Consider the following 26468-nt stretch of genomic DNA (forward strand, 5'->3'; position numbering starts at 1 on the left):
CAATTGGAGGATTAGAACTAAGCTATTTAGCAGATTCCAGACTTTTCCAAATACTGTGAATCAGTCGTCAGAATGTTATATGCATCAAAATATGTATTGACATTTGCATTTTGAAACAAAATAGTGCTTAAATGTGTATTTTGAGAGCAAATGCATTTAAACAGGTTTTAATTTGAGAGCATTAAAATGGTAGATAGATATAAAAAAGAAATGGAGTTATGGTAAAAACATGTGAAAGTGGCACAGATTGGAGAGCAATATAGATTCTTTCATACTTGTAGCCAACCACTTCCTATGCTAGCCATCGACCACTTCAGAAAGTGAAATATGGATTCAATGGACAGGGATAGTTAAAAGGATTTAACTACCCCTGTCCTGTGGTGACTGTTGAAGGCAGCTCTTTAGAATTACCATGAAATCTACCTTCTCTGCTTTGCTTTTAACAGCCGTTACTATAGTTTTGGCTTTGGCTGAAATGTCTTCCTAATAAACCTTGGTTTTAAAATGGAGCCATTATAAGGCAGTTGCTCTGATTTCACATCAGGCTGAAGTTTGGCATGGAGCCGTCCATCTGCAAAAGCCATCTCCTCTCCAGTCCTCTGAGCATTAGCAGAGTGTGTGCAGCTTTCACACCAGAGAATTATCAGCACAGATGCAAAGTCCTTAAATTGTTTTTTATTACCTTGAAAGACAATGGAACATTATTGCAACACAGAATGGAACCCAGCACTGTAATGATTCAGCACTGCAGGTACAAAAGGATTGCTAGAGAGCCAAAGGTGAAGGCTCTGGTTCTCCTCTGCCCTGCTGCAAAGTGCTTGCTTTGTTTTCTGCCTCTGATCTCCCCTCTTGCATTTCTTCACCATAAAAGATGAAGAATAAAAGAGAACCTCTAAGTAATCTTCAGGTCTTCAGGCCCTCAGGGCTCACCTCCTCTCTAGGCTTTGCAGGGGAGAAAGGGGACGGATGCAGGCAGTTCTTCTTGGTTGCACCCAGCTTCTTGGGCAGAATCCATCTTCCAGTAGTCCGTGTGGCCTGGTTGCCACCAGGCCATGTGAGGGCCTTGAAGAAACAAGACCCGGGGGAATTGCATGAAGGAACCAGAGGCAGAAGAGAGAGGCTATCCATTATGGGATCTTCCTCGGCTGCTTAAGAGAGGATAGTGCCATCTCAGGCATCCCTGGCCAGGGCCAGTTCAAACTTTCCCTGAAGATCACTTAAGGAGGTGTCTTAGGACACAGTCCTATGAATGTTGAGATAGGAAAAGTCCATGGCTGGTTGTGGAATAGTTGTGAGTCATGGGGCTTTTTCTATCCAAGCACACATGGGATTGCACGTGGAGTAATTCTCAGAGACAGTCTGATCCGTCACTTACCACCAGCATTAGGATGAATAATGGTTTTTCTAAATTGCTAGGACAAACGGATATGGTGCAAAGGAGCCATCTCAAGGAGCAGAAGCCAGCTTCTCAGAGAGACGGAATAGCGTATCCCAAGTCGAACTTTACTGTTCTGGACAAGTGAGATAATGAGCAAGAATGCTATTATGTGTCTAATGAATGCAGTATATACTGCTTTTTGGGAGAGGGGCTAGGAGGGGATGGTGGCATCAAACTCTTCCTTTTTGGGCCCCGAGTGTGCATATTCTAGAGGTGCATGGGGATGGTACAGGCAAACTGAATATGCATGCATAGCTTGGAAGTTGGTCTCGCTCTTCCCCATTGGACATCATTATATGCATGATGGTTCCAAGAAGCCTTGGGAGATATTATGACAAGAGGAAAAGTGGCAGCTGGAGATGGATGTGGAGGGCTGCAGGATCCTCATGTCTGGTCTACACTGCTTGGCAAGGACCCTCCAGGGTTCGAAAAATGAGTCTTCCCCAGCCCTATCTGGAGATGCCAGGAATTATGTCTAGGACCTTCTGATGCAAAGCAGATGCTCTGCTAGTGATTGCAAACCTGTCCTTGTTGGAACCTGGAATCACCGCAGTCTCAGAGTGGCCTGCCAGCTTCCTACAGGCAATTGGCTGGCCATTTGGTGAGCAGAAAGCTGGCCGGCCAGGCCTTTGGTCTGACTCAGCGGGGTTCTCCTTATGTTCTTGAATATGCTTGCTTGAAAGGGAATCCCACTGATGTCAATGAAGCTTGTTTCCATGCAGTTGTGTGCTTAGGATAACAGAATAAGCCCGTCGCTTCTGGATTATCAGTTACTGGTGAGTACAACCCTAGTTCCTCTGCCTGTTTTTCTAAAGATCAAACAGGCCGCCCTACATGCGTTCACCCTGCAGTGGCCCGGATACTCCTCTTGCCCTAGCAGAAGGAGGATTTGTATCAGTTTTCTGGCCTCAGAACAGTAAACTTGACATGACCTACACACTGAAACATCCAGTCTCTGAGGCCTGGAATTTGCAGACAGTTCTTTGAAATCCTCTGCTACAACAGAAACACAGCAAATCAGCAAGCTAGAAAGAAATGGAAGAAATGTAGCAATTAGTTATTTTCTTCTTCAGTCCTTCCCCCTCTTCTCTTTCCTCTGAGAAGTTTCATCAGAGGGAAACCAACATGCTTCTGAAGAAGGAAAGCAGGGTCTTCTTCTTTTTTCTTCTTCCTTCTCTCTTTGCATTTCATGTTGTTTTTGCTTGTCCTCTAACTCTTGCATGCTGTCTGTCAGGCTAGTTCCGAAACTGGTTTTAATTAAAAAGTTGCAACAGGAATTGTCTTGCCAGCTGGAGGAGTACAGTTCAGGCATTAGAAAAAAACAATCCCCCCATCAGAATAATTTTACAACATCACTGCTGCTGTTTGAACATCTGGAAGACCTGGCTGTCCCCTTAAAACTCTTTTATTCCAGACTGCAAAAGCTGCAAGCTTTTGTGACAACCCCCACACCTTTGGCAGCTATGAGCCAGGATGCCCCAGGAGAACCTTGGAAGGGCTGCCTCTGGCTGCCAAGGGACTTTTTCTTCTGGTAATTAATTTCAATAATTGAAATGGTTCTTATTGCCAACAGACAACGGCAGACAACACAGGAGCCATAGTGGAGAAATGGGCAGGGATAATGGGTGAGGTGGTGCCTGCAGTCATCCACAAGGCATTCCCTTGGGGTTGCAGGCAATGTATACATCTCCCTTCGGAACCCTTTGGCAGCTGTCAGAAACCAGTCCGTCAAGGTGTCCCAAGGCCCACACAGATCCGTGGATCTCTGCTCTCCGCTCAGCCACCAAGTTCACTGGGTGGATGTGGTGCAGCCTTTGTCTTAGCCGAGGCCACAGGGCTGCAAGGATGAAATGAGAGGTCCCAGAGGAAGGGCAGGGTAGATGTGTAATAAACAAAAACAGACTCCTCCCTCCTCCACTGGATTGAAAGGACTAGAACAAGATTTTCATGCTGCTACTGCTGGTCTCCTGACAGCCCTTTCAGAGATGCGATTCCCCTGAAATCACGCCTCAGATTCAGATACAGCTTTATTGCTTGTATATGCAATCCAACTCAAGCACCAACCACGGATTTAAAGGCAAGCACTGTGAGCACCAGGATATTTATTTAGATTCTATATATTTTCTTTAAGGTTACCAGTTACCGGTTACCAGTAGCTATGGTGGGCAGGGAGAAGGAGATGCCTGACTCGGCTTCTTCAGCCCAGGATTTAGCTCATGAAAAGTGAGCATTCGCTGACTCTTAATTGTTGCCGTCAGCTCTGCTCCATGTGGGTTGGGTTTCTGAGTGAGATGGCTGCATTTTCCAGACATCTGGATTCAATAATCCAGTTGATACAGGCCATAAAATTAGAAACTGAACACTCCAGAAGGCAGAGGTCAGCCAGTGATTCATTGTGATCTAATGTGCTGGGCAGCAGCTCTCTGTGGTTGGGTAACAGGCTGTGTAAGGAACGGAAGGGTGGACCGGTAGGGAAGGATCAGCCCACGCCACCAAGCAACGCAAGGACTAGTTCACCATGCGCTTCCTTGGCCCAGAAGAGGAGAAACTGGAAGCAACATCTGTACAATCCTCTCTGCATTGCAAATTTGCATACCTTTTAATTGTTCAAAGCTTCCAGGAAGTTTACACAACAAGCACATTTCTCTGCAGTGTAACTTGGGGCTGTAGCCAATGTTAGAGTAAACCCACTGAAACAAATATTTCATGACCTTAGCTCCATTCATTACATAGGACTAACAAAGGATGCTGCCATTTTGCATTTGTTGAACTGTTCTCCGAGTTGTCCCTTGAGCTCCATTAGCTTTCCTTCCCTAGGTTTCCTGTCAATGGACAGTTAAAATAGGACCATTAAACTGCTGAAGCACACCAACTCCCTCCAAATGCCCTTTAGCCACTTTGTCTTTGTCAAACTGGAGATAGCAAAAGGGAGAATCTGTCCCCCTTTTCAGCACACACTTTTCACTGTCCCAGGTCAGTGGCCAGCACAGGGCTGGGTATGTCTCTGGATTAAACCAGCCAGCATCCTTTTCTTCAAATGCAAAGGTGTGCAGCTGATGTCATCTATCTTAGAGGAAAACAGATTGCCTGTGATTCTAGAATTCTCTGCAGTGCCATTTCACGCATCATTTCATGAAGTTTAAAATGTTCCTTCCTGAACCTGGTGAAATTTCTGCTTCTTTGGAAGCCTTCTGCACAAATAGATTATTGTTGCCTGTGATCCCACAGAAAAAAGTAGCGCGTCTTACTCTTAGTTTAACTTGATTCATGATAGATGGCCTTTGCCATTTCCTCTCCCCCCCATACTGTTCTTAATTATCCACTTCTGTTTTATTCAGTTCAGATTATCAAATCACACTTTGCTCACATTGCAGTTATGTCTTGTCCCTAAGAAGCTAATAAAATGGATTTGGTGAGAACAGAATAAATGAATAACTGGCAATTGTGTTCCTTCTTATAATGTTGAAATGATTAGAAGAAAGGAAAACAGTTTGGGAGTAAGTGGAGTTCAGAATGGTTAAACCAGCCCCGAAACACTGGGGTCAAAGAAAGAAGGTCCAGATGTGACTTGAAGTCAAAAGTCTTGTTTGTAGAATCTGGGATAAACCTATTGTTTGAAACAAAAGAAGTAAAACATTATTGTTTAAGGTCATAACTTGAAACTCAAACAATCCATTGTTAATTTTCAAAGTCCCATTTAAAGTTAGTTATCACATGCAAACATGCATACAATCGAGAGCATTCAGGTACCAGGCAGCTTCTTCCATCAGAAGCAGGGACGAATCCCACAGTTTCACTTTCTCCCACGTGCAGCTATTTTGAAATCTGACGTTATTTTCATTTTGTTTATGAAGACACTTGTGAATTTTCATATGCAAAAATCTGAACAAAATTCTCAGCCACCTGCATGGCCAAATTCAATAGATACAGCTATTTCCAACTTTCAGAGGTCATATTGTACCTGCCTGCCAAATCGCCAGCAACAATGATAGGAGAGGTGGTAACCCTGGTTTTTCTACATGAAATTGTTACCTGGCTGATAATCTGCTGAATCTGCTGTCTCCTTTTGGTTTTGTTGTAGAGTTAAGATTTCAGTAACCTATAAGAATTTCCTGCTTTTCCACTACACAACTTCTAGGTGGCACTGTTGTATAGTGACATAGTGCAAACACACAAGAGAAAATTGTGCTTCTTTTTTCCTTATGTCTTATTTCCCCCACTCTACAAAAAGCAGAGAACATGCTGGTGAGACACACAATTGAAACTGGAGGGTCACAAGGTCATGTAAAGAAGGAAGCAGGAAGGGAGCAGGAAGGGATGAGCATACAACAAATCTGAATCTATATTGCTCTCCAGTCTATTGCTCTCAACTCAGTACCACAAACACAGTTGGATCTATAAGGATTCAAAACAATGTTTTTAGAAAGAAGCACTGAAAGTCCTCTGCCTGGATGGATGAATCTGCTGATTTTGTTTTCTTCCAGTTGTGTGCATGCTTTCCCACCCCTTTTCTTTTCAACATCTCAAGTGCTTTCTGTCTCATTTAATAAAGCAATATGCAACATTTGCTAAGTTTTTATTACCCTCCTGCCCAGACCAAATGAAATTGCCCCCTATCCCTAACCAGCACCTCCGGCTCATGAGACAGTGACAAGCCATGGATTCTCCTTGGTTCATAGGTCAGGCAGCTACCAAGATCTTGTCATTTAGCTTTTTGGATGGGTTCTGATAATGTGACACACTCAAGGGTTGAACATGGGTTGAGTGGGTTATCCTTGGATTGTGGATTGTTGTTGAAATGTAGGTTATCATTTTGTTTCAGCCTAATCAAGAAAACAAACAATTCACAGTTCACAACCAAACAACAAACCATGGATTCTTTTCATGGATTGTTCATGGTTAACAAAGGATGGCTTGTCAGCACAGTAGAGTTCAGAGTTGAGTATAGGTTCTGTGACAACCCACACTCAACCTATTTTCAGTCTGAGTGTGGGTTATTGTGCTGTCTGAACCTAGTCTTTCCCCTCTTATCTCTGCTTGGACAGCTAAGGACACGCATGTGGATAAGAGTGGGTGGGGGATTGATGCCTGAAAGGCATGCTCCCCAGAACCTTTGGATTTTTAAAAAGATTTTAAAATGTTTTTTTGTTGTTGCCTCCAACAGTATTTGAATTTTCTGTATATGCTTCATGCTCCTGTAACACGTGCTCTTCTGCTATAGATATTGACAGATTCCATGAAAAAGCAAACTTGATTTTTTATGATGATCTTGGATTGGGCCCAAATCTTGGTTACACTGGTGGAACGACACTGCTTGCAGCACAGGGCTCCTGTGCCCAGTCATCCCCCACTGCAGCACTCCGTGTGTTCTCTGATTCTCCTCTGGAGGGTTCTCGGGCTCTCTGGATTAGATCTGGAGGGTAGGCCGGGAGCCGCAGGGTGCAGGAGAGACATGGGGATTCTGCTTAGAAAGTGGCATCCTACTGCTGGTAGAATCGAGGCTTAGGATCAGCCCTCCTCTCATGTGCTTTTGTCTCAAATTTATTATGCGGGACAATGGTGCAGATTTTGGATCACCTTAGTTTTGATCAGAATAGCACAGATGCAAAACTTTCTCCTGCAGAAGGCAGAAACGTGACCTGCTTCCTTTCCTTGCAAGTGTGTGCGCATGCGTGCGTGTGCGCGCATGCATGCATTTAATCTATAACATACGTTTAATCTATAACAGCAGCAAACTAGCATAATGTAGTTCTTGTGAATGCAAAAGTTTTGCAGCCAATTCTCCTTTCAGAGCCACACTTCATCCTCCCTTGTGGGAACACACCACGGTGCCTGGCTGACCTCCACAGCACTTGTGGCCACAGCAGACCTTATGAATGTGCTGTCGCAGCAGCAATTACTGGTGGTCACCCAAGTCTTCCAGCAATGCCTTGCAAAGCCAGCAGCCGTATCAAGCCCAAGCTGACGCCTGCCAACCCTTCAGCAGCCCCTGGCTGGCCCTTGGCAGAGCTAGGCTGCCATCAAAGCAGCAGTTAGTTACTACTGCCTTTGATAGCATCCCAGAATATGTCTCCCAGCTGGCTCAGTTCCTCTGAGTATATTAAGCACTGCACTGGCTCACCTGGCTTTATCTTCTTGGCAAAAAGTCCTCAGGGGACCTGGATTGGGGCCTCAGTGCTCTCTTTAGGCACAAGGGCCACAGCACATTGGTAGAGCCCGTGTTTCACCTGCAGAAGGCCCAAGGGCTTGGAAGAACTCCCTTTTGAACCCGCCAAGAGCTGCTGCCAGTCAGTGTTGTCATGTGTGGCCATCTGCAGCCCGTGGGCCCCAAGTGAGCTGAAGTGGGTGCCCAAGCCCTGGAGTCCCCTTTAGAACTCCCAACAGAATCATACCCACCATCTTTTTGATGCTATGCAATCACTGAACCGTTCTTTTAGCCTTTAAGCATATTTTAATACCTTGACTGGAGTAATTCCATTTGAACAAATGGCACTTACTTCCAAGCAAACAAGGGTTAGGTGATATGTCTGCCCATCTCCGCGAATCACACTGTAAGCATCAGTAGCTCCCCATGTATATCCTTTCCCACTGAACAGTATGTAGAAAGCAGAGACAGCACACTTAAGTGGCTCAACAGCCTCTCCAGGAAGAGCTTTCGACCCATAGGGGTGCAGGGCTCCTGGAGGTTCTCAGTGAGGTGGAGAGTGAGCCTCCAGTCCATAAGAAGTGTGAGGAGTTAACGCATCGGTTGTCACATGTCAAAAGAGTCTGGGCGATGGGCCTCCGGATCGAAGAGATGCGACCTGTGCGAACAGGCCCTTCACTCAGGCTGGATTAACCCGTGAGCGCAATGACTATCACAGTGTCACTAGAGCCAAGAAATTCAGAGTTCTTTGTGTTTCTCTCTATTTCATTACTCTGAAAGATACAGAGATGCCTCCAAATGCTGTTCTTCGTGCTTTTGGTTATCTGTGGCTTTTGTCAGCCCTGCCCTAACCTGTCCTCCCTCCTCCAGTGGTAAATCCCACGGACTTTGACATCTACCTTGTCAAATAAATCCTTTCGTTTATCATGAGGCACTTTGCCAGGTTGTGCAGTGTTTACAAGTACCCCAGGTGTTCTAGTGCAAACACATCTCCTCCATCTGCTCAACTTCCCTGGGAGATGACATATTTTCATTATCCCACAAGCATCGATGTATCCACATGAAGCAAAATGCAAGATCCTGGATGGTGTGGGAAAATCCTGCACACATTTATGCCTTTCACACGAACAAGCTGATGGGGAAGCAGACATGACGGGATGGTCATTCATGCAATGCCAAAAAGAGGACACACGTTTTCATAATATGTACATATGCTGATTTATATGGTGATATAAAGGTAATACCATTGATTTAAATATAAATAAAGTATGATATATCTACCATGGTTAGGATGACTGGGACCATACGGCCTGTGCATTTGCCCAGTCTGCTATCCGGTCACTGTTTGATGGGTGACAAGGCCCCTTTTCTTCTCCCTTAGAGGACTTTCTCTTTAGATCAAGCTTGAACTGGAAGTGCCCTCAAACAGAGGACCTCTCTCTGTAAAGTAAGACACACGGTGACCCCAGCCCAGCCGCACTGATTCCTCACAGTGCGGAAGAAATGAGAAATCCAAGAAGACTGATAATTAGGACAGTCCATTCTGCAGTAGTGGGCCCATGTTGTGACCCCTTTGGGCTGCGATCTGCAACCCAGCTGCTCACTCCTGATTAGAACGTGATAATGAAGGAAATATCCTTCCACACATTCCCTCCTAGCTGAGAGCAGGAAGTGTCCCTGGTGTGGCACTCACCTCTTCCCCTTAGTCACATGTCCTCTCCCTTTTCCAAGAACTGGAATTTTTCATACACTTCCACTATTCCACACTTACAGCAGAACAAGGCTGGAATGAGGTGGTGGAGTTCTACAATGTGAGATTGGACTGTGAAGTGCTCCGGATGCTTCTTGATTGGGAAGACTCCCCACAAGGATATAAAGAGCACAACAGGAAGTGGGCTGGGCTTGCATTCCCCTGCAGTTTTCTTTTATATGGATATTTATTCCCACTGGGGAAGCATTCAAAAGTGGTATTCCCCACAGGCTGGCTGAAATGCACAAGGCCGTTCGCCCAATTCCATGGCCTCCATGCGGAGAACAGCACTCATCCATTTGCACCAAGGACAAATTCTCCTGTTCGTTTTTTTAAATCCTGAGCTGCAAAGGCCCAATATATAAATCACTCAGCATCCCAAAGCATGGATCAGTTTGATAATCTACTATGAAAAGTAGATGCTTTTCTTCTGCAAAAGGCATTAGGAATTTTGGTCCTTGCTCTGAGATTTGCAGAGGTCTACTGTAGTCCTGCTCATAGCTCTGAGAAGGGTAGCAAAATTATGGTGTCATGAGCTTTTAGAGGCTGACAAGAAGCCACTTCACCTGCTGAGGTGGGCTTTAATTCTCCATAAAGGGTGGATGGAAGGTAGACCTCTCTTCTGGTGATTTTTCATTGGTTTATAGTAGATCAGCAAGGATTTTCTGACTGCTACATTTTTAACAGTCGAAACAACATTAAGACTGCTCATTAATTAATTAATTGGATGTATATGTCACTGCAATATCCCATATCTGGGCTTTCTGCACAGCTCACATGCTGAAGTTTGCAGTATTCCAGAATGGTGTTTTATGAGTTCAGTACTAATACTCAAAACCAAGACTTGAACTCAGAATTCTGTGTGGTGTAGTGGTTAGAGGGCTGGACTGGAATGTGAGAGATCCAGGTTCTGGCCCCCACTCAGCCATGAAGCTCATTGGGTGACTTTGGGCCAATCACTGACTTGCAGCCTCGCCTAAGTCACAGGGCAATTGGAAGGATAAAACGGAGAGGAGGAGTATGGAAGCTGCCTTGGCTTCCTACCGGAAAAATGCAGGATATAAATAAATAAAAAGTATTGTTTACACCCAGTTTTTGTCCATGGGCTCTCAGGCTTCTAGGGGAAAAAAGCCAGAGTAACTCCCACAAGCCTCAAGTCTGCTCGCCCTGGTCCAGGGTCCTTTTTGTTGTTTTTCCATAAAGGGACTTAACATAGCTACCCATCTGGACTTTATCAGTTGGGCAAGCTATTACTCAAATGAGAAATCTTTTGAAATATACTGCAATACAAGCTTCTCTTGGATCATCTAATCTGCTCTTCTGCCCACACCAGCTAAAGCATGAATCACCAGTCCTCATCCTGTCTCACTGGACCAGTGCCATCGACGGGTACAGAAGGCAGGCAGCTCTGCGCTCTGGGACAGAAGGCGACTTCTAGATGGTTCTCTGGGCTGTGGTAGAGACAGACTGAAGCCAAGATGGTCAGCTGAGCCCTGGATCGTACTCTGGGCCATTCAGCAAAACCACATGAGATGCAGGTCTTCACAAACAGGCCTTTTTACAGCATGTGAGAGCAAAACAACCGCCTCCACCACCCAGTTCTCAAAATAGAGGAGCATTTGGGAGTTTCACATAACATTAAAGTAAAGGTTTTTCTTCTTCTGTGCCATCATAAGGCCCTGTGGCTGTGGTCATTCCATTTTTTAAAATTGTGCAATACAAAAAACCCCCAAACCACATCATTAAAAATAAAAAAGGAATGAAACTGAAACACTACAGTTTTGAATAAAATATAAAAAGATCCACAGCACTAATTACATATTTATATATCTCTATATGCTACTCTATAACAGAACATACCATCATGATTAACATAATTAGGCATAGATTTCAAGAAACAACCCCCAAATATCCATGTATTTATCATTTGTAGATTGTGCCTAAAGGTCACCCATTCAAAAATTGACAGTTCCATTAAATCACCCATTATGCTATTGCAGGTGGCTGTTTATTCTTTTGGTGTTCTAATAATAGACATTTAGCTGTCAAAAGGGTATAGAAAATCTAGTTATGTTGACCTTGTGTTACCTTCCAAAAGACAAGTAAGTCAGAAGAACAGGTGTATCCTTGAATCTTAAAGAACATTCCATTACAAGATTTATCCAAATTATTACCTCCTTCCTAAAGGAAGCCACCATTGAGATAAGCATTAGCAGTCCTGCAGCACCAAAATCTGGCTAGTTGAATTAAGCCCTTCTCAAAAATAAGTTGCAGTGTCCAAAATGGAAACTTCAAATTTTGCTGAATGAAGCATAGCCCAAGATGTGTGATCCGTTGCAAAACAGGTAATGATAAAACACTCCATTGGCTGGGCAAGATGAGGCGCTCCAGTTCATTATTCCCTTCTTGGAGGAGATCTTGTAGATTGTATAGATATGCATATAATATGCATATTTTTGTGTAGACAGAATAGATATTTCTAGGCATGAATTGTAAGCTGATGTAATTGTTCAGACTCAATCGATGCTTCCCATAAAACAGTCGATTCTGAGGCTGTAAAAGCAGCATGACCAAATCTGGATTCGAGCAAATGTTCTGTTTGCTTGTATTGCCACGCAGCCATAGCTGGCAACTTGTATCCAGCACACAAAGCAGAAAATGGCAGATCTTGACTGAAGGCTGATCCAAAGTAAAATTCAGCTGCCCATTGAAGTCTGCCAAACAAATGCTTTCTTGCCAGTTTTAAAAGCTGTATTTCCCCATTAGATCATCCTTGCATGTGAAAAATACATCAAATTGCAATTAACGTGGAAATAAATGCCACAGCTCTCTAGCTGACACAACTCAGGGGCTACATTATCTGTTTTCATATGATGAAAGACTAATGCAAGCAAGCTGGGGAAAAGATCCAGAAATGAAGATTCCAAGACTAACCAGGGAGAGCAATTTAAACTAAGAAGAAATTACCAAAATCTAGTGCAAGTCAACGAATGGTGTGTGTGTGTGTGTATGATCAAGGAGGCACAATCCACTCTCTTGGAGCAAAAGTTGCATCCTTTTCAAGGATGCTTCTGGTGAGTGGAACCCCATAAACATTTAGGAAACAAAACATTAAGCTGTTGGAAATACTTGCCAGATATAAGTAAAGGAATACTGAATAAACTGAAACTCAACCCAGACAAGACGGAGGTCCTGTTGGTTGGCGGATCGGGTTTCGGAGAGGGTGGATTTGACCTGGTCCTGAATGGTGCAACACTCCCTCTTAGGGATAAGGTCCGCAGCCTAGGAGTACTCCTCGACCCAGAGCTTTCTTTGGAAGCTCAGGTGACAGCGGTGGCGAGGAACGCCTTCCTTCAGCTTCGGCTGATTAATCAGCTGCGCCCCTACCTGGAGTACGACTGCCTGGCGACGGTGACACACGCGCTGGTGACTTCCCGCCTAGACTTCTGTAACGCGCTTTACGTGGGGCTTCCCCTGAAGACAGTCCCCTGAAGACAGTCCGAACACTTCAATTGGTGCAAAATAGAGCTGCCAGGTTGCTGACGGGGATGGGGCGTTATGCTCACATGACTCCAGTCCTCCGTCAGCTTCACTGGCTTCCCATTGAAGCCCGGGCCCAATTCAAGGTGTTGCTTATGACCTATAAAGCCCTAAACGGCTTGGGTCCTGGCTACCTGAACAAGTGCTTACGTCCGTATATGCCCAACCGCCCTTTGAGATCTGCGGGAGAGTCCCTTCTCTGGGAACCCTCCACGAAAGAAATTAGGAGAGTAAGTACTCGGAGGAGGGCTTTCTCTGCGGTAGCACCCAACCTATGGAATTCACTCCCCAAAGAGGTCCGCCTGGCACTGTCGTTACTGGTTTTTCGGCGCCAGGTAAAGACCTTTTTATTTAAACATCATTTGAATTGTTAAAACATATGATCTGGCCAGGGCAACTTCTTCTTCCTTCTCTTTCTCCTCCTATATTTTTATTTACTTAAGTTATACTGATAATTTTAATCTTATATTTGTAAACCAATGTATTTTTTGTACTTTGTATTTAATGGTAATTTATTATGTGCTATTGTATTTCATTGTATTTTATCGTGTTGTAAGCCGCCCCGAGGTTTCGGCAAGGGGCGGCATAGAAATGTTATAATAATAATAATAATAATAATAATAATAATAATAATATGTTTAAATACATGTTAACTGTATTTACCCTACCCCATAGGCTTAACTTTATTGTTGTTATCTGTCAATGTCCTTTGAGACCTCATTCATCAGCTTACTCAGATTTAACTTAACAATTTGTAATGCATCTCCTGGGTTAAGTATTCCCAGATAGGTAATAGACTCAGCAGAAAATCTAACTTGCCAATTAGATAACACACTATGGAGTGTATTATCTCCAACAGACCTACAAGTTCCAACTCTGACTAGAAGAACCGCATGGATTAATCATTTGCATCAAAGCTGGAACAGAGGAATGGAGTTCCGAAATGATCATCAGCATAGAGAACAAGTTTATATTAAAAGTGTTACACAGGCTGTGGTCATTTCATGAGGTTCTTACGAGCAGAGTGCTGCTGTGGAATTCGCCTAGCATCTCGGATATCTTTTCGTTTGCTTAAAAACAACAGTCAGAGAAAGAAGCAACTTGGATCGGGGCCAGGGGAATGAGGAAGGAGGTTGGCTGCCCTTCCCCCCATTTCATTTCCTCAATTTAACCCCCTTCCTCACTTCAAGCTGCAGTGCAGATTAAAAAACAACAAGCAAAATACAAGTATCTGTGCTGATTTTAAGCAATTTGGCTGATTCTAAGCAAGGAAAAAGAGGTTGAGATGTGTGTTCACAGATCTCTAGTGCAACATCTGATTTGACTGCCAGCAAGTAAGATGGGCCAGCCTGGCTTCTACCGTCTCTGGTTACACATTCTGGCTGTTCACCTGGCCCACTTCTGCACTTCTGTTTTAACAAGGAGAATGGACCTATGAGCTGTGAGGTGTTGCTCAGGGTTCTTCATTTCGGGAGCATATGAACAGATAATGCAAGTGTCTCGCACTTATATTTGCCAGCTATTCCCAAGAATGTGGCACATGCAGTGGGGCAGAAGTCTGTGAACATGGGCAGGCCCATCAAGTGTAGGAACGAGAGCGCTTGCCCGGGCCCACCCTCCAGCGGGTGCCCACGGACTCGAGCCCCCCGGGGTTGCTCTTCCTTGTCACCATTGCAGCCTGCTTGCCTGCCTGCCACTTGCTCTGGTGCAAGCAGTGCTTCAGTGAGGAGGAGGAGCAGTGGATGCCGCTGCTTGTGAAGCCAGTAAGTGATAGAAAGGATCAGACAGGGGGCGAAGAGCAACGGCAGGTGGTGACAAGGGTGGAGAGAAGGAAGCCTTACTGAGGAAGGGTGGCCCAGTGGAAGTGTCTTGCCCAAAGGCCCTCCAGAACCTGCAACCCAGACGGAATATTAAGATAACCCCACTGTGCTGTTATGCTATACTAGCCCCCTGCTTGTCCAATCTGGAAGGGAGGGTGGATCCACCCTCGGATGTGTTGGGTAATCAGAATCCCTTCTCTCCTGGGTCTCTTCCCTCATGCATAATGGTGATAGTGAGACTCCAGGACGGGGAGATGGAAGAAGTACCTTTTTTTCTCAGGGTGGACTGATGATAGTCCTCCATTGGAAGGGCCGCCAGAGGCCCATCCTTGACTTGAAGGCATCCTCTGTTTGGGAGGCATCTCCTGTCCAGTTCTGCTTTAGAAGAACTGTTGCTCATCATCAGTTAGCTCTTGGGCAACAGACTGAACAGAGAAGCATGTGGATCACCTGGCTGCAGTCTTCCACATTATGCTAAGACAGACTGTATTCCTATTACAATTAAAATAATTATTTCTTAATTTCCATCTGTCTATAATTTAGCATATACACATTTTATACAAATGGGTATCATCTTTTGTCCCCTCTTTCGGTGATCCACAGACAGGCAACTTCCTCATGGCTCTGGGCTTTCAGGTCAGTTCAGACTGTTATGTAAGGCTCCACCCTGAAGGAATATGACGACGCAGCTTTTTTTGTGCAGGCGTATTTTGTGGGCTCTGGAATCTCAGCTGCACGCCCACCTCCCTTCAGCTTGCTCTGTGCCTGCTTTGAATGGTTGAATATACCAGAATTGTCCAAGGCCTCAATATGGGTCTGTTAATTCAGGTCACAGCAGTGGTAAATCAAATGCTTTTTACAGCTAGCACAAAATGTGTCATGTGAGTATTTAGGCAGAGAATAGGACAGTAAGTTCAGCACTGTGATGAGGGGCCAGATTTAAAGGGACTTTATAAAAACAGAATGCAGTGAAGCCATCTGGATTTCAGGAAGACACTTTGTTACAGCCTTAATGGCCCAAGCTGGGACCGAGGCCTGCTCTACATTGTAGGCGGGTTCGCCTGACGGAAAGTGGATTGTGTCAGACAGCTTCCCAGTGGGTTTTCCTCTTTGTGCCAACTTCAGGGTTAGAAAGTGTCATGACTCTTTGGCCAAAATTAATATGTCTTCTCGCTTCTTGCGGGAGTGTTGGACTGACCTGATATGCTAATCTGCCTTCTCTATTGAGTCAGAGTAATGAAGAAACGCAGACAGAAAAAAGTGCCATCATGATTAATCGGTATGTACCAGTAAGACCGCAGCTTAGTCATGCTCTTTGGCACTGCAGAAATGTCTGGAACAGCAAGCGTCACGTTTCAGTTCCAAGCAGTGACACCTGCTCCCCTCCACCCAAAGGGCATGGATGCGATGGAGGGGGCCAAGGGAGCAGAGCCCAGTGGCTTTCTGGGCAGAGCCCCGCAGCAGGGATAGGAATCCAGCCTAACGGTTCGCTAAGTGTGGTGCTTTGACAGAACAGAGGCTGCCATCTGATGAGAAACCGTCAAGATCTCTGAGGGTGCCTGAAGTGCCGACATTCACTGGGTAAGTGACAAAGACGTCCGTGACGCTCCTTCTCCTTCTGGAAAGATAAGCGTTTGGCCTGGTTTGGGTGTACATATCATGACCTAATAAGCTGAGATATGCATGAGCTGAGCACTTGTGCCCTCCACCCTGGTGCCATCCTTCCCTTGTCAGCACTCTGCAGTGCGCCCAAAAAGTCTTCTATTCCCCCAGCTTCCTTTTCTGTCCAAACTGGGGCAACTGTCACTGCCAAGTTCAAAACAATCCAGGATCTTACGCCATCTTCAAACCGTTGTTTAAGATTTGTTCTGAACCTGGTAATCATCATTTCCCAATTCAACCATGATAGGAAATTGACTAACTGGAAAATTCCTGGTTTATTTGCAGAGTCAAACTGGTCTAGTGTACCACAAAGCAATGGGAACATGTGGAATTTCTGTGGACTGTGTAGTGCCAGCCATCACAAGCTGCTGGCCTTGGTCAGATATGAACCCTCTGATTTTCACGGGTGGGAATAGAGATAGCCTGTCAGGATCTGCAAAGTGATGTAGGCCTGGTGACCTGACAGAGAAGGCAGCCTGGTCAATCTTGCAAGTACTTGCAGGATTGGCTCGAGAACTCTAGGTACTTGCAGGTTTAGGACTAGTTCAATCATCCAGAGTAGCTGGGAGCCACCAACTTTCCCACCACCTTATTTGGTATCTATCCTCAGTCTTGTAACATCTTTACTTGTGCCTTGGCTTCAGCCTCATGGTATCTGTCTCTTGCTTGTTGCTGACTTTGCCTTCACACACTACATCTTGCCAAGTTCTCTCTTTACCTTTATCATCCCTTGTTCTGGTGCTCCAGTAGAGAAAGACTGACGGACATCCTTATGTGCAGGGAACAGTCCTACTCTCATCCTAAGGGTTGGTTCCTAAGCACCTCTCCAGAAAAGCTCTGTACCTGTGCTGTGGTCCATAGACAAGAGCAAGGACTGGGATTTAGTTCATGGGGGTTGCTGGGAGGTGTGGCAAGAGGAGAGCAGGGAAACCTCACTGCCTGGGTAACCATGCAATCATATGAACCGTAACTTTAGGCAATATCCGTGTGCCTTGGAAACAGAATAGGGTTGCTTGCTGTGTTGTGTGAAGCTTGCCTATGTAAATGGACCACAAGTTTACTTTTGGAAAATGTGAGTCTCCCTAGAAATACCCAATTTCACCATGGTGCTGGTCCTATATCATACTAGCACACTGCCTGGGAATTATGGGAGGTGCAGGCCAACACGTCTGGAGGTTGAGAAAGGCTGTATTAGACTACAATGCAGCTCAAACATACTCAGCAAAAATTGGGACATCTTTAAAGAAAGAATGCCAGGTGTAATCCGACTTGCAAGAGTGTAGGCAGAAGCGAGATTATCCTATGGTGAGGCTGACCATACTTGCGATGAAGGGAATGCGGTGGCCGTGTGCTTTCCAACCCTGCAGGGCCACAGGCAAGACCTGGGTGCTTAGAGGACTCTGTGAGCCGGCCCTTTTGTGGATATGGTCCCAAGCTGTATCAGCCCCTGATGTCTGTAGCTGCAGTCCAGAGCATTACTAATGGGAATGATTGTGCGGTAATGCATTCTAAAAGTCTGATGAGTGGGAAGAACAGAGGATTAGAACCAGACCATACAGAACTTCTCTCATTTGGCTGCATACCTGCTTGGCTGCGCTTTCATCTCCCCCTACTGGCTAGTTTTGGAATGATGAATTATGGTAAATAAAAAGTTTACCATAAAAGTTGCTCTTCAGTAAACAGGTTTAGGCTGTCTTCAGAAGCAACCCTTAATTTAATCCCTACCCCGCATTTTCCATGACTCTAAATTTAATGTAAAAAAATACTGGTTAAAATGTTCATAGGTTTTTATCCAGTGGTAGCCCAGCTTCAATGCCTTCATTTCAGTGGGTCTGCTTTGTTGTTGTAATGTGCCATGAAGTGATCTTTGATCTGTGGCAACCCTATGAATGAGAGTCCTTCGCAAAGTCCTTTCTGTGACACCCCTGCTTAACTGTTCTAAATTCAAAGCTGTGGCTTCCTTTATGGATCCAGTCCATCTCATATTTGGTCTTTTCTTTTGCCTGCTGCCTTCGACATTCCCTAACATGATTGTCTTCTCCAGTGAGTTGTGTATTCTCCAGGGACTACTTTAAGCGAAATTAACTTTGGTTATAAGCCATAACTTTCTGGTTTTTGTTTGAAGATGCTGTCCCATTTTCTGTGCCACAGAAACAACATTCAGGAAGGAGGAGTTTGCTTCCATATTGTTTGTTCGTGTGAGTCAAACCTTAACCTTAACCTGTTCTTTCACCTTAACTGCAGCGACACATACTGGCTGGGTTCAGAACACATAATAACCAATCCTCAGGGGCTCTGTATGGTTTGACTGGGTTGTCATTGAATCACGGGTTGTTACTGAAACATGGGTTACCATGTGGTCTGAACCCAGCCATTGCTAACAAAGCACAACCAACCCACACCTCACAACCCAGCAACAAACATTGCAGCAGTTGGTGAAAGAACTGAGCCAGCTGCATCTCTACAATTCGTCATCCGGGTACTAAAGGGGTGTGCCAAGGAGGAAAGGAGGCTGGGGCTGATGACTTACACCATATCCAGGTAGCATCTCAGATTCCCAGCCTTCTTCCCACCCCTTCCCTGGTGCTTGATCTAGACAGCAGAATAGGGCTTTCTGGATGAAATGCAGAGTGTGTGGCCTCTGTGTTTGGAGGCTGGCAGTAAAAGACTGCATAGTAAGAGACGGAGGGTTCAGTTCTATGCATGTTTAGACAGACGGTCCTACAGCTCTTCACATTCCCTCTGACTGGCTGCATAAACATGCACAGGATTGCACTTTTAATCCTCTGTTTAATATACTTTGCTTCCTTGGCAAATGGACAAGGAAATACTGAGGCCTGAGGAGTAAAAGCCTAGAACCAGGAAGGAAGAAAGGAGGGACAATGGATGGACTGATGAAAGAACTGCCAAAATATCCACAAGCCACTGAGGCCCACTCTTGCGGGAAATATCTCAGCTGCGAGCTGTGCTTGTTTTCCTCCAGCGGTACAACTGTAAGAGTTGGTTGGCAGTCCACTGGTATCTAAGGTCATAAGAGGTAGTCCTGCTGATGACTATGTGGAAGTGTTCAAGAGGCAGGGACTAAGTCATTGGAGTTCCGGCTAGTGCTGACCAGGCCAGAGTCATGCAGGGCACTAGGGGGCCGGACCAGCATCCTTGGCAGTGCTGCATACTGGGAAGCTTTCCCCTGGTGCCTGGGCCTTAATAGGCCTTGTCTCCCTGTCCTTCATACAATGGCATTGCCAAAGTCCCACAAAATGAGGGACAGCTGCAATTTGAGGAATCTGTTCCTATTGTCAGTTTGGAAACTGAATCCTAGGAAATTCAGTCTGTCCCAAGTATGCAGCCTGGTTCTAACCCTCTTTACTCAGAAGTAATAAATACCACTTTGTGCGGTAGAGCTCACTGCATTTGCATTGGATTGATGCCATGCAACCCGAGGTTATGCATGCTCACTTAGCAGTATGTTCCCTGGAGTTCAATGGGCTTTTCTGCCGATCAAGTATGTGCAGGATTGCCGGCTTAGTTTCTTCAGAGGGATGTTTTGTTCCCTGCATTTACTGAGTCAGCTTTCTGCAACTTGGTGCCTTCATGAGTTGGACCACAACTCCTATGCTTCCAAGTCACCTCTGGAGCACAGCAGGTTGGGGAAAGCTGAACAATTTTCTCTGGCGTCTAAGCAGTTCATAGGACAAAACTCTGGTCCTGGCAAAAGAATGAGGAAAAGAAACATAACGAAAATCTCACTCAGTATCCAAAGAGGTAAAATGCAGCTTTATTCAGTTTCAGGATGGAGGATGAATATACTCCTGGGTTTATTCACGCAGCGCCACTTGTGCTGCAAATTGCTTGGTTTCTTGGCTGTCCTAATGGGCCACATGATTTCAAAGAACTGAGTCACCCCTTGATGAGTCAGTTTGGTGTGTTGAAGACTGAGCTGCTGTGATGTGGTGCTCCTGCTTTCACCCAGGAACCTTTCAGCACAAATGGGCTGGAGCTAAAAGAGCCAAAGCAAATCTGGCAAAAACTGAGTACTCGTGGCGACATTGCCTAGCTAATTTTATTCTCGACTGGGTTATAGTAGTGGTGACAAGCAGTGCTTGGTAGCAAGCGTCCCACAGGGAAACCCAGCAAAGGAATTCACCTGTTGTACAGTTCTTATTACTGTGAGTGAACCAACCTGTTACAGGGAGGTGTTTTTCTACCTGTCATGCACTTGCTAGGCAACTCCCTTTATCTGCTTCAGCTACAGGCAAAATCCGTACTGGATTTTTTGGTTGATTTAAACTGGATTCTGAGTGCTGTTCTATTGCTGAAACATGCCATTGCAAGAGACGCTCCTTTGAAGTAGCTAAACTCTGCTTCACCGCCTGCCCGTGCTAGTCTGTTGGAATATTACAGTCTTCAAAATAGGACACAGTGATATATTGTGAGGCATCGCTTTAGGCTCTTCCACACAGAAAGGAAGTGCAGTATAAATTAGGAAAATTTGCACTGTCAGTGTGAGCTGGTAATCACTTCCAGCTGAGCTGGGCTGGGCCACTTGCGGCTTTCCAGAGATTTTATCCTCAGCCCTACTAAATAAAGGCCATAAGTTGCTCACTACTGATTGACCATCAGAAGAATAAAGCCCTGCAAAATCCTGCTTTGAATTTAAAAAGTGTAGATCAAGGGTACACAACCTTGTGCTCTGCAGAAGTTTGGGTCTACAACTCCCATAACCCAACCATTGGCCGTGGAGGCTGAGGACTATCAGAATTGTAGTCTAAAGCATCTGTACTGCAGGAGGTATGGAGAACTGCCAACCCAACAGGTTGCCTCTCCCTGCCACAGAGGATAGGTAGTGGGATATCACCTGCGTCATAGAGGAACTGCCTTTTTGAGAAAGGGTTCCTGAGAAATGCTTCTCAGTCTGTGCTGCTACACCTGAACCCACCTCTTCCTGGATGTGCATAATAGCCACCACCCAGTGCTCCCAAATTTTAAAAGGAATAGGAGAAAATTACACCAGATACTTTTGCCACTCGTCTCAAATTTGTTGATACCCATTGTTCTGACTGTACAATTGAAGTTAGATACTACTTGGTATTCCTGAACAGACCTGATCTGGACAATCTGCTAGTGTCAGTCATGCTGATGCTGGATTGTGCCACTCAAATAGGGGAAATTACATGATTGGATGCTCCCACAAATTAGATAAATCTCTGAACAAAGAAAAGCAGGTGTTAAAGAGAAGGCAGAAAGTCCTCAAACCCTCTTTCCTGACTTGCTAGTTTTCCAGATAGAGGGAATTCTTCTTTGCAGTAGGACAGCCTTTCCCAATCTTGTGCCTTCCAGACATGTTTGGACTACAACACCCAGAATTGCTAGTTAGTGGCCCTGTTGGATGGGCATTCTGGGAGTTGTGGTCCAAATCCCTCTGAAGGCTACTGTTGGGAAAATTTGGGTAAATCCTGTCTGAAAAGCATTACTCCTGTGTGCCTTGGCATTGTGGGATCAAATCCTGTCTTCCTTCTCAAAACCAAGCTGTCACTGTTTAAAATGGCATTTCCCTGCTCCTTTCCCTCACCTTTAGCTGTAGGCTGCAGTAGGCCATTTTAGCCCAAATATACATTATAAATAGTCATTTATTCAGTTTACAATAATCTCTTGATAGCCCAGAAGGCTTCATGTGCCTTGATCATGCAGAATGTTTAGAGTCGAGATAGGGGTCTGAGCTTATCATGAATAGTTTCTAGTAGCTTGAATTTGCATGTCTAAGCAAACCTGGAGATGGGTTCAAGTTACTCAACTAAAGTGTCAGTACTAATCTCATTGTTACTGTGTGATTGACTGACATTTCTTTATCTGTTCTGTATGTGATGACCTCAGAATCTTATTGTAATCTCTGCATTCTGTCATCAATTGCCCTGTGCCTGTGTACCTATAAATGCCCTGTCATGGTACTGAAGCTTTGCAGCAGAGTTCATCTCTACCTGCCCGGTAATGCATGCATTATCTTGAGTACCGCGGGAACCTTGGGGGTAAATACAATAAAGCCTCAGATGGTCTGGACGCTTGGTCTTTCCCACAAACCCGAGTTTTATTCCCTCTTCTCAAATTGAGATTCCGGGATTCGGACACTACCTGGCTGGGGAAGGCTGCAGTACAGCACTCATGCAGAGCAGTCCCTGCACCATGGAACGGGAGAGGCGTGAGCACTATGCACCAGGTATGCCGGTGTCTTATTGCCTTTGCTGCAGAGCACCCAGACCAACCTGACAGCATGAGCAAAAGTCCAGCGGTAGCAGGTCATTGCAGCATCTTTGCAAGCTTTTCTCTAAGTTATGAAATAAGCAAAATTGGAAATGAGTGCCTGGTCTTGACTTTATTTCCTATGGAAGCCCATGGGTGTTGGCACAGAACTGGGGAAGCACCTCCTGTTTCTGTGCAAAAGTGCTTTTGCACTCGGAATAGGTCAGAATGACGCAAACCAAGGCAAGCAGTTTATGTTCATCCCAGCCACCGCATTGCCCTCGTAGTCATTTATTTGGCCAAGTGATCCTGTTCTGGACCCGGTTTGGAGAAGCAATCACCACAATGATGGGCAGCTTGGCTTTTATGAGAAGCCACCTGGGGGAATTTCCCTGCACGGTTCTGCTCTATCCTGATGGCTGCCATGCTGAGGACACACTGTTGCTTGCTTAACATGTTGAACCCATCAGGGAGGGTTGTTGTGGCTTGTCAATCACCTGAGCAACCCGGGCTCCTCAGGATCGCAAGTAATGGCACCCTGTAGGGCATCCCTGCCATGGACTGAGCATTCAGGATGGCAGTGGTGGGATGAGAAGCCCCGTGGGGAAATACCCCATAGTGTGTGAACTCAGTCAGGGAGTGTGCAGTCACATCACCACTTGCAATAGGAAGCGGCCTGACACCAGCAGGCTGCACTGCTTGTCCGTCTAGCCCAGGGGTTTTCAAACTAAGGCCTGCGGGTCGGATACGGCCCACCATGCCCATTTAACTGGCTCACCCCAGAGGGTTTGCACTCGCTGTGTGTGTGTGTGTGGGCACACGTGGGCATGTGGCTCGCTCGCAAGGAGGTAGTCTTGGACTCCCCCCGCCCCTCACCAGCCCGTGCTCCCCCCCCCCCACTGCCGGAACTGCCTTGGTGGCCTGTGCCTACCGCTGGCACCTGTCAACTGGCCCCCTGTTGAAAAAGTTTGAGGACCCCTGCTCTAGCCCAGGAATGTGCATTCTGGCAGGTGACAAGAAAAACTAGAGAAAGTCTGTTGTGGGGGTGCAATCAGAAGAACATTTGCGGTTTATTTAAACGTACAAGAAATACATGTGACATGTGGCCCAGAAGGGACTACAAAGATGGAGTCCATACAAGAGAACTTTATAACCTGCCAGCCAGGTACACAGTTTGCGGGGAGGTGGGGGATCCTGTGGGCAGTTTGCTAGAGGCACTTGAGTGTAAAGCAATAGGGTTGGATGTGAATAAGGCACACAGCACAAAAAGAAGAACCTTCAGGACAGGTAAGCCATTAGCATGTCTAAGTGCAGGACAGATCAGATCAGGCCAGGAAGTCCACCTGGTCTAAAGCTGACCTCACAGTGCTTTTAGCAGCCATCTTATGGCAGAGCTTTTGCTTCTTTTGTCCTGACACAGGCCACAGCACTCTACAGTTTCATGCAGAGGATTTCTCCTCTCACTCACTCTTTCTAAACGGAGCTGCTGGGGATTGAACTTGGGATCTTCTGGATGAAAGTTGTGTGCTCTACTGGGCACTTATGGTCCCTGCCTGTCTTGAATGTGGCTTGAATGTGGCGTATTCTACTCAGGATGCAACTGAGGGAAAATTGGTACCTTCCGCTGTGGTGGTGCAGCATTTGTTATACGATAAATTACCCCTGCTGTACACTGTGGCAGGCCGTGGAGTTTATGGTTTGCAGCACTCTTGTGGTGGGGAGGGAGGGGGGGAGGGAGGGAGAAGGACAGCTAACTGGGGAGCAGAAGGCTTTTACTCACTGGGAGTTGTGCAACCTACAGATGTGTGGCCATTCTGGCCAGCTGCTGTCCATCCCAGGTTTCAGAAAAATGCAAGAAGGAGGTGAAAGGCTTTTTAAGAGCCCCCACCCCACATATGGAAAAGATCAAGGATCTGCAATTCTGCATATGTTTAGCCTTGAGAAGAGATGATTAAGGTGCATTTGACATGAGAACAGTCTTAAAATATTTAAAAGAGGGGATGGGCAGTTGTTTTTATTGCCAGAGATTTTAGGACAAATTGCCAGAGATATTAGGACAACAAAAGGCTTTAAAAAAAGTTGCAGGAAAGCTGTTAAGGAAAATGCCTCAACCTAAGAACAGATTGAACAAATTGCCTAGGAATGGCTGCATAATGTCCCCTGCTGAGAACTTTTTACATGATTCTGGGCTGGCAGTGTGCGATCTGGGGTGAATTCTGAAGAATCCCATATTCTTCCTTTGTGTGGGGCCTTGAATCTTCATGAATTCCTTCTTGTCAGGAGGCTGAATCCAGATTCCCATGCATGCTCTCTTGGCTGCAAGACCTTGTGAACTCACTGGGGCTTTTTTCAAAGTGCACACACCCAGAATTGGGTTGTCATTCCATTTGTGATGGTGTCTGCTTCCCCCTGCCCTTCCCCCTTAAGCAGGTACTTGCATCTTAATAGAAGAGCTCCTGAACTGCTGTTATGCTCTGTGATGAAGGCACTCAAGGGCTAGAATGTGGCCCCTGAGACTCCATGGCCCTTCCTGAATGGTAATCCCCTCTGTCTCTGTGTTTCTGATTTGCTATCTAGAGCAGCCATTTGTTGAAATGAAAGGCATCACAGCACCCAAACGGTATTGTCATATTTCAGTCTAATGGAAGAAATTAGCCTCTGAAAAGCTATTGATTGCACAGCTTGAAAGCACAACTCTCTAATCTTGGATAAGCTATAAAATGTTTGATCTTCATGAAATAAAAAGGAGAAATCTTTCTAAAAATACTGCCAAATCTGAGATGATAGAGACTCTGAGGATTTGGTTGGGAGAGTATTGGCCTGGAAGTCTTTACAGATTCACTAATTATCCATAAAAGGTTGCATAGGAGTACAGATTACAGTTAATTGCCTGTTTCATTATGGACACTTGCCATCCACAGGGAAGTTGGTTAGACAGATGATTTCACACATGCCCCGTAAAACACTTTTAAGACTCTTTTAAGAACAGATCCCTAATCTGTTCTGAGTGCCACCTGCAATTCCGGTGGATCCCCAAGAGTTCTGCCTTCAGCATTCCTGTAGCTAGTCCAGCAGCAGCGGGAACCTCTGTGCCTGGATCATGCCCTCTCCCCACGTGTGGGGTGCTACTAGGGCCTGGGCACATGGGGTGCTGCCTTAGACTGAGTCGAGACCTTGGCCCATCTGGCTGAGTAGTGTGGCAATGACTGGCAGCCCCTCTCCAGGCTTCAGCCATGGTTTCTTTCCTAGTCTCATCTGAAGATGCCAGCGGCTGGCCCTGGCCCTGGCCCTGGCCCTGACCCTGACCCTGGGTCTCCTCTGCATGCAAAGCAGCCACTGTGCCCAAGTTCAGAGGACTTCCCGCACCTGCTGCCCAAGCTGAATTACATGTGCGAGGAATGAGAGAAGGAGCAAACCCTTCTCCTCCGTGGCAACAGGGCAGGTGGGACTGAGCTGAAGGATTTATTTTTCGCCTTGGACTAAAATACGATCTAGGGATGCTTGTCCTCAAATTGAAGTTGAACTTAGCAAGCGGCCACCTGGTATTCCAAGCCTCGAACTGAGGAATTCCAACAGCAACTCTGCGGAAGACAGAAATGCAGCTTGAACTGGTCTTGCACCATGATTTAAAATCGGTGGATGATCATGAAGGGAGGCATTTTGGCATTCCAGTGGGTTTAGGGTTTGGAACAGAGGAGTTTTATACTTGGAGCTCTCTGTTCTTTGTAGAGTTGCGCACAATCTGGATTCACCCTCCCTCCCTCCTTGCCTCCCCGTGAGCTGATTCCTCCTGTGGGCATCTGTGGCTCCAGTGTCTCGAACAAGGTCGGGAAAAAGGCCAATCAATTTCCCTGGTATTCATTTCCCCTTCAAAGGGAC

The 26468-nt window shown here is 45.7% G+C and overlaps 1 protein-coding gene across 6 annotated transcripts in view; it reads left to right on the forward strand.

Annotated features, from left to right (window-relative positions):
* The window catches only part of TRIM16 (tripartite motif containing 16), a 173761-nt gene that overhangs the window by 76514 nt on the left and 70779 nt on the right, over nt 1–26468 (forward strand). For 5 of the 6 annotated variants that reach the window (XM_044453913.1, XM_044453919.1, XM_044453914.1 and 2 more), the window contains one exon: nt 10667–10871. The gene's annotated coding sequence lies outside the window, so the exon portion shown is untranslated. Of the gene's footprint in view, nt 1–10336; nt 10872–26468 lie in introns of those variants that run through there. The other variant, XM_044453917.1, reaches the window with a different exon arrangement.

The sequence above is a fragment of the Varanus komodoensis genome, unplaced genomic scaffold (assembly GCF_004798865.1).
Source record: "Varanus komodoensis strain SLA01 unplaced genomic scaffold, ASM479886v1 scaffold7_1, whole genome shotgun sequence".
NCBI classification, from domain to species: domain Eukaryota; kingdom Metazoa; phylum Chordata; class Lepidosauria; order Squamata; family Varanidae; genus Varanus; species Varanus komodoensis.